This window comes from Vombatus ursinus, unplaced genomic scaffold (assembly GCF_900497805.2).
Source record: "Vombatus ursinus unplaced genomic scaffold, bare-nosed wombat genome assembly UNPS02014807.1, whole genome shotgun sequence".
Lineage (NCBI taxonomy): Eukaryota > Metazoa > Chordata > Mammalia > Diprotodontia > Vombatidae > Vombatus > Vombatus ursinus.
The window spans coordinates 43,603,331-43,612,816 of record NW_020954585.1 but is presented as its reverse complement, the minus strand read 5'-3'; positions in this window follow the sequence as shown (position 1 = coordinate 43,612,816).

Sequence of the window (9,486 nt, the reverse complement as noted above, 5' to 3'; positions counted from 1 at the left end):
GATAACATTTATCTTACAGGGCTTGTCATGAACATCAGAATGAGATAATGCCCCCAAAACGCTTTGCAAACCTTAAATTGCTGTTTATTTTTAGTTATTTTGCTCTGTAGACTTATGATTTCCAAAGCACTTTTCTTCTAAAACTGTATGAGACAAATCATGCAGGAATTATCAACCCCATTTTACAGATGGAGAAACTAGGGAAATTAAGACACTAAGAGGTTAAGTGACTTGCCTAGGGTCATACAACCTAGTAAGGAGAAGAACTGAAGTCTGAACTCAGGTGTTTTATGTTCAATGCCAGTGTTCTTTCCACTGTACTCTTCATGAGCTAATAGCTGTCTGGGGCATAGCTATAACTGGGTCTGGGCAACTGGAACTTTGAAAGGTTCTGGTAGCACTTGAAGTTTGAGGGATAAAAGATTTGTAGCTGGAAGGGACCTTAAAGATCATCTGATCTAATCGTCTCATTTCACAGATGAAGAAAATGAGGCTCTCTAATGCAATCACTCTCCTGTCATACTTTGGTTAGAAGCATCTAGATGGAACCTTAAAGGTCATTTAGCTCAATTCTGGTCTTCCAGTCTCTGATTCTAATCCTCTTTCCACTGACCAAAAAATCCTCAAACAGAGTAGGAACAACAGAGCTTAGCACCAAGTTAGCAAGAACAGTTTGTTAAAATGGAAGTGAATTTCTCCTGTGCTCATCAGCCTTGACTGGGTGGGCTCTCAAGGCCTCTGGCCCCTATTCTCCCCCATTCTCCCCCACCACAATTTAAGGCATACTTCACAGATAAATGAATGGATGAATGAACAAATGAGCATTTACCAAATTCTTACTACATACCAAGCAGGTTGCAAATACAAATATAAAAGCAAAACAGTCCCCACCTTCATTCTAAAAAAAAAAAAAAAAAAAGAAGTGTACACCTATAAGAGAGTGGCAGCCAGGGAAGTTTGCTTTGATTTAATTAGTCACAGGGATGGTGAGTGGAATGTCATCTGTTTTGTGCTGTGGCACAAAACCTTGAGCAAAAATCCCCAGGGATGGCTCTATGTAAGGGGATGTGAAACATGCACAAATAATTAGGATGTGTACTAATACATGACAAGTACATGCAGAAGGGTGCAAACCAAGTTCTGGGTGAAGTGTGAGGGGGGAAAAGACCATTATCCTGCAAAAGCAAAAGGGGATGGAGAAGCTAGGTGACCCAGAAGATACAGCACTGGCCCTGAAGTCAGGAGGACCTGAGTTCAAATCAGACATCAGACACTTACTAGCCACGTGACCCTGGGCAAGTCTCTTAACCCTGAATGCCTTCCCACCTCCAAAAAAAAGCAAAGGAAGGGCTTCCTGCTGTCTAGTTGGCAGGTGTTTTGAGACCAGCCCAGGCCAACCACTGACTCACCCCAGTAAAGCTGCAGGACTTAGCAAACGGCCGTTCTGTGGAATGCACCAGTTAGTCAAATAATTGGGGGGAAACTGCCTGACTCAAATTAGGAGGTTTGAGAAGGTCATGAGTGCATGAGTTTTCAAGCTTTCTGGGGACAAGGGGGCTTACATGCTCCATGGACACACATAATGCAAGCTATTTACATAATAACATTAGCTAGCATTTATATAGCACTTTAAATTGTGTATAGTAATTTGTACATATTATTCCATTAATTACAGTATAACAATTAATAATAATAACATTTTATAGCACTTACTATGTACCAGACACTGTGCCAAACACTTTACAATTTTTATCTTATTTGGTCCTCACAACCCTGGGAAGTGGGTGCTATTATTATCCTCATTTCATAGAGGGGGAAGTTGAGGCAAACAGAGGTTAAGTGATTTGCCCCAAGTCATACAGATAAAAGTGTCTCAGGCAAAATCTGAACTCAGATCTTCCTGACTCCAGACCCAGCCCTATCCATTGCACTACCTGCCTGCCCTGGTATATATTAATTATATACATTAAGAAACCATGCATATAAGCTGTATAAAGCAGTCAACAAATAGTTATTGACCCTATACTATGAGCCAGAGGATACTTTAAGAGATACAAAGAAGGGTAAGATGGGAGACAGATAGGTGGTGGCTAGACAGTGCAGTGGATAGAGCACTGGGCTAGGAGTCAAGAAGACTTATCTTCCTGAGTTCAAATCTGACCTCTGGCATTTACTAGCTTGTGTGACCCTGAGCAAGTTACTTAACCCTGTTTGCCTCAGTTTCTTCAACCATAAAATGAGTTGGAGAAAAAAATGAAAAACTGCTCAAGTATCTTTGCCAATAAAAGCCCAAATTGATCACGAAGAGTTGGACATAACTGAAAACAACTGAACAATATCAATGAGATATGGTCTATGAACTCAGGGATCTGATCGTCTAGTTGGAGAGAGAAGATATATAAACATAAATGTGATAATAATAATAATAGCTGATATTTATAAAGGACAAACTAAAAGTTTGCAAAGCACCTTAAATACATCATCTTCTTGGATCCTCTCAACAAATGGTGAGGTTGATCATACAGGTATTATTTTCATTTTATAGATGAGGAAACTGATGATTACAGAGGTTACATGATGTGCCCTAAGTCAAACAGCCTACATATACACTAACTTGTGTAAAGTTTATCTTTGTTTGGATTCTGGGTTTGTTTGTTTTTTTAATTTTAAATTAATGTTAGTAGATTTTTTTTTGCCCTGTAATTTTTATTATGAATTTCATTTTATATATCAAAAAAATATAATATTACATTTAAATGACACTAAAAATAAACATTCAAATATCAATATCAACATATTATCCCTCTATAACCCTTCTGATTTGATTACCTATTCACATTTGCATAAATGTTCACCTTTCAAAATATAATCACATTGAATGTGGATATTGTTCTAGTTCTACTTTTTTCAATTTACTTAATCAATCAATCATAATGTGTGCCCTCAGGCACTGTGCCAGGCATAGTGGACCTATAGGACATGATCCAGTTGAATCTAACCTCTGATCACTGTTTCTCACTATTAAAGGGAAGCAGAACCCCAAGCTTTATACCCAAGGCTTGACCCCTTTCCCACCAAATGTCAGTTCCACAATGAACATACATAGCAAATAGCAAAGAAATTGATTTATCCAAATCATAGCAAAACAGAAATCAGAGAAGGTATCCACAGGAGGATATACACTAGGGACAAACAGGCCATACTCTCAAAAAGCTTCCATTCTATTAGGAGGAGACAAGGTGCATATATCTATGTATTTCCAGAATAAATAGAAAAATAAACATAAGGTAGGTTGGAAAAGAAGGCACTAGCAGGAGAGGCTTCATATAGAAAGTGGTGTATGGATCCAAACCTGTGAGTTTACTGGCATAGGGAATCCCCAGTATGGAAATTCCCTCCACCCATTCAGATAGCAACTCATTTGCAATTTATAATCTTAGAGCGCTACCTGGGGCATCCAGAAGTTAAGTGATTTGCCCATTGTCACAAAGCTAGCATGATTCAGAGGTAGGATTTGGACCCAGATCTTTCTGAATTCAAGTCCAATATTTTATTGACTATATCACACTGTGATATATCCCTATTATATTAATGTGCCATGGTTTGTTCAGCTGTTCCCCAACTATTTGACATTTAGGGTTTTTTTCCATTAAAAAAAATCATATTATACTAGGTGCAGCTTGGTCCAGATGGTGCTTTAAAAAAAAAGTTATATTCTTGGAGTACATTCCCAGTAGTGGGTTTATCAGATTAACATGATTCATTATATGACTCTTCTGTAGAGTCAGGTTACACTTTGAAAAGATGGAATCTGTTAGGAAATCCCATCAGTAATGTCCATAGCCCTACCAACACTGGGTTTTGTCCTTTTCATTTATTTTTGTCAATTTTATGCATCTGAGGTATTACCTTAAAGTTGCTTTAATTTACACTTTTGTTGATTAGTGAGGATGTTTCTTAAATGTTTATTTATAATTTGTGTTTCCTCATTTGTGAACTGTTCATCTCTTTTCACGACTTCTCCATCGGAGACTGAGTATTGTTCTTATAAATTTGTTATATGGGCTTGAAAATCCTATGGCTATAAGATTTTTTCCCTGATAAATGTGTAGCAAATTTTCCCCTAATTGTTGCTTTTATTTTTACTTTGATACTTTTTTTTTTTATCAAATTTCAATTTTTATGTAATCAAATCCATCTACTTGCAAGGCTTTGGTCTAATTGAGCTCTCTCTCTCTCTCTCTCTCTGGGTGTCTCTCTGTATGTCTCTGTGTCTCTCTTCTTCTGTCCCTCTCTTTGTCTTTCTCTCTCTCCCTCTGTATATACATATATACATATATATATGCAGTTGCACACACACGTGTGTGTATGTATGTATATATGTGTCCCTCCAGCTCTCAATCTATGGTCCTCCTCCTCCCCACCAAACTTCTCCAAAACATTCTTTCCAACACTACCTTGTCTCCCTCACTGCTCCTCGAAATTGTCTTTGTGCCCTCGCTATTCCAATGAAGTTGCTCTAAGGTGGCCCAGTAGACTTTTGGGGCCTCGCTCTCTTTGACCTTGCTGTAGTTTTGAACACTTGATCTTCTCCCTCACAGTAGCTATTCTCTTCTACCTTGGCTTCAGAAACAACCCAGTCTCCTGGTTCTCTTCCTATCTTGCCAACAGCTCCTTCAGTCTCCTTTCCTGCCTCTTTAACGTCTTTCCGAACCACCAAAATGTGAGGGCACTTGCCCAGGGTCACATGGCTAGTCTGTCTCGAAAGAATTTGAATCAAGGTGTTCTGACTCCAAGACCTAACCTCTATGCACCATGGCAGGCAGGCTGCCTCTCACGGAGAGAACAATAGGGAACTTTAAGTTTTGCAACATTATTTCATTTGATCCTTACAAAAGACATGGGGGGGGGCGGGGTTAGGTGTCACAGTGGGTAGAGCACTGGCCCTGCAGTCAGGAGGACCTGAGTTCAAATATGGCCTCAAACACTTAACACTTACTAGCTGTGTGACCTTGGGCAAGTCACTTAACCCCATTGCCTAGCCCCCAAAAAAAGCCAAATAAAAGCCCTAGTAGGTAGGAAATACAAATATTATTCCTCATTTTCTGAATAAGGAACTTGAGATCAGAGACAGGAAGCATATTGTCTTGCAGAGCCAGGATTTGATCTCAGGTCTCTGCTGACCCCAAATCTATCATTCTCCCTTATACCACACTGTTTTTAAGAAGTTACATTCTTCTAAGGAATACAATAAGCTAACAAGTAAATGCATGAAAATTTGAGGTGGGAGAGAATACTAACAATGAGGAGAACTGAGGAAGGCTTTCTTTAAGAGGTGTTCCATCCCCCCCACCCCAACCCCAGCTGAGCCTTGAATGGAAGCAAAAAATTCTGAGAGGCTGAGGGAAGAAGGGAGTGCACTCCTGACATGAGGAATGACCAATGCAAAGATACAAGGAGGATGGAGGGAAAGTGAATGGAGTAGGAAGAAAGGTCTGGAATAGCCACTGTGGGGAGTATGACAGAGAAAAATAACTGCATTCCCAAGTAGCCAAGAAGGTTCAATTGAGATCAGACAGCATAGGCTGGGCAGTTATGTGACTTTTTCCAGCATGGCTCAGGAACTCACAAGTAGGATCAGAGAGGCTGAGAGTAGAGTAGCATGTTACAAGGAGCAATGGGACATGGGGTAAAGGAAACCAAGGTAGATGAGAGAGAAACTGAGGCTTACAAAGTAGCAACACATCTTCTGTGTTCAAAATCTTGGTGTTTGGCTCTGCCTTCTTCCTCATCTCTCTTACATATCCAGGCAACCAAGTCCTATCAGACTCATATCTAAAACACCTTTCCTTCTGACTATGGAACGATGAAAGATGAAATAAGGAAGGAAACAGGTTCAAGCCTCTGAGCACATGGATTTCTCAAACGATGCATAACAACTCGAGGCCAGGCCTCCTCAGCTTAGATTATATTTTTTAAAAATCTATCTTTTTAGTTATTTTAATCTTTCCCTCAGCAACTCAGACCTCAGACCTGTCTTCTGTTTGGTTTGGGTTGAGAAAATTCCTTTCAAATCCTATCGTTTCACTTGCTGAAAGTATCAGGACTGTGCAAATTAGATTGGAGCTTCTCTTAGCAAGACCAGAGAGATGGAATAGAACTGGAAACCTTCATTCTTTATTCCTATAACAACGAAACCACTGTTCTCCCTACATAGGAATTAGATGTGTTTCTCTACTCAAAAGTCTTGGCTACCCAATAACATTTGAATTCCTCTTCCTAACACTCAAGGCTTTCCACAGTTTGGCTCTATCTTACCTTTCCACTCTTACCTCATTTTCTTCCTTTCTATTTACTTTAGATGCAATTCAAAATAGATTTACTCTCTGCCCCACAAATGCACAATCCATTCATTGCCTCCATACTTTTGCTTATATTATTCCCAATTCTTGAAATAGCCTCCCTCCCCTCCTCTTAAATTCCTACCTATCCTTTAAACCCAGATTCAAAAACCATCTCTTTCTTGAAGTCTTCTCTGATTCCCCATACTAGTAATGATCTCCCTCATCAGAAACTGCCCAGCATTTTGTTTTGCAACTAACACACTTAGGTAACATTGTATTTCATAATTATCTGTTTGTGAAGATACTACTAGACTCCAAGCTTCAGGAGGACAGGCATTATGTTTTATCTGAACTTTGTATCTCTCCCAGCACCTAACAGTGCTCAGAACACAGTGGGTATTCAGCTAATGTTTGCTGTGTTGTTAGATTGGATGGTGGGTTTCTTGAATGGCGACAGTAGGTGGCAGGCTTGATTTATCCAGCTCTCTTTCTTAATATAGTATTGTGCCTTCTGTGTTTCTTCCCTTTGAGATTTCTGCCTTCAGAGGATGGGTGTGAGTCAAAGTTCTCAGCTGTTTCGTCTCTATGCCTCTAAATCATGTTCAAAAATAGACCAAGTAGACTATTGTTTTAGAATTTAGACTGAGGGGAGCAACAGCTGAGCAAGGCAGAGACTTGCTCAGGATGCAGGATGTTTCCCTCTAGTTCCAAAGAGAAGGAGCTACCTCTACAGTTGTAGCTTTTAGGGGCTTGCCTAAAACACTGCCACAGGGGAAGAACCCTGTCACCTTCCCAGTCAAAGACAGCCTATAATGGAAGAGAGCCATCATTCTGAAAAGAGAGCCTATAATGGAAACATTATAGGCAACACAGAATGTCAGAGCTGCACAGGGCCTTAGGACAGAGTAAGCATCAGAGGGGGTTTTAGAATCCATCTGGTTCAGCCTGCAAGAAAAGCATTAAGTCAGAAGTCAAGAGATGAGTCCTAGTCATTTTTGTCTCCAACTAGTTGTTATGATCTGGGGCAAATAAATCACTTTACCTCTTTCCAGCTTCAGTTTCCTTTTCTGTTCAATCAGGGAGTTGGACTAAAGCTCAGGCAGCCAAGTGGCAGCTTTGTGGAAAGTGAATTGGAGTGGGTAGAGACTTAGGCAGGGAGGCCAATTCAGAGGTTATTATAATAGTCTGGTGAAGAAGTGTCTAAGTGAGTGGAAAGAAAGGGACAGATACAGGACATGCTGTGGCAATAAAAAGGACAAGATAGAGCAAATAAATAGGCATGTGAGATGAGTGACCATGAGAAGTCAAAGATGACACCAAGGTTATGAGCCTGGGTGAATGGGGTTATGGTAGTACTCTGGACAGAAATAGGGAATTTGGAGGAGCCAGATTGTGAAGACACTATAGGGTCAGTTAAATGATGATGGCTGGAATTCATGCCATAATGCCTGGTTGGTAGTTATTTTATGATCCTTCTTATAATGTGTATAGGTGTAAGGAGTTAGGGTTCCACATTCCCCACTTCATTTAATCAGTATAAGAGCACATGGAATTTTAAATGTATAAACAAAATAGTTTGCACCATCTTACCTCTTTATGAAGTATGAACCTATTTGATTGGGTCAAGATACTATGTATCTATGGATGCTATGTTTGCCTTTTGTTTTCTAAGAAAGCCAATGATATCACGGGTGATGTCTTGACTCTTATGTGAATTAGATTTAAGTGAGGCAGAGCTGCACAAAATCTTCAGCCTCCCTCTCCTTCCAGAGTCATCGAAGTCCAGGGACAAAAAAGTCAGCATGACTGCTGATGGCCCAGGATGCAGTGGATGACCTTGGCATTTTCAATGTCTGACCAAACTCTAAGAGCTCCACAGTAACACCTTCATGATCATTGAAACAAATTATTCTCATCCACCCATTCTGCTGGAGGGAAGTCTTCACACACTTGGGGTAGACACCCTTACCCCCTCCACTCAAACTCGCTGATGGGTTTGAACCCTGTTGGTTACCCTCAACCTGGTTTGACCCATCCACCGAGATGGTTTACCAGATCAAGAAGAGAATAGCTGACTAGTGAAATAAGCTAACTTCACTCTGGGAGCTTTAAAGAGCTGAAAGAATTTTATCAGTGAGCCACTCAAGCAGTGGACCAGTCTCATAGTAAAAGATTCCAAATTCAAAAGCTGAAGATTCTAGTTCCAGAGTTAGAACAAGGCCTCTGAGGAAGAATCACTCTGATGGGGAGGATAGTCTGTCTGTCTACTTCTGTGGGTCTCCCTATCACAACCCTCATTGACCATGTCATGAGATAGACTGGTAGCAGACAGTGCATCCATCTGGGCTAAGACAGACTGGACTAGCAGGAGACAGAATATCTATCCAGGCACAGAGTGATGTATCAAGAACAAATGGATGCAGAAAGACAGTTAGCTTGGTACGGCAGCTTCAAGGAGAATGACCTTTGGCACTAAAGAAGAATGCGTGCTATAGACTCACGGAAAGTCTTCTAGACCCCAAAGTGCCAGGAGTTGCGAGTTTCTCCTTTACCATACACGTATCCCACACATGTACCTCATTACCATTTTAAATTTGAGCCATTCTTCCTATTGTGACATTTTAAAAGTTCATGAGATATAATTTCTGGGTGATTCAATAATTTTATTAATAAGGCTAGCATGTTTATTAATGAAAAGAGGTCAGTGACACTCTCAAATGCCAAAGAACCCTCATGGTGGCAGGCTCACAGTTTTTATGCCCTTGGAAGAGCAAATGTTTCTGAGGTTGGCAATTGATTCTGATTGGTTAACAATTAATGAGAAAATGAATATTATAATGAGATGTGGGCTCCTTCTAATGAGACTCTTGAGGTAGATGACTTGAATCACCCAAGTCTTGGTCAAAGAGACATCAATTTCCATATCACCCTTCTGATAAAAGGGAGAATCCACATTTTCCTACACCTGTCTGAGTAAACACAATGAGCAGGAATCCTCCCATTAGCCCAAACTTAGAACTTCTTTCACTGTCTGATTAGAACTTAACCTGGTTAAGTCTTTGCCTAAGATTTCCGACACAGGAATCAACACTGGTTGATTTCCAAATGAGGGAGTAGAAAAGGAGAAAAATCTTGTTCTCAA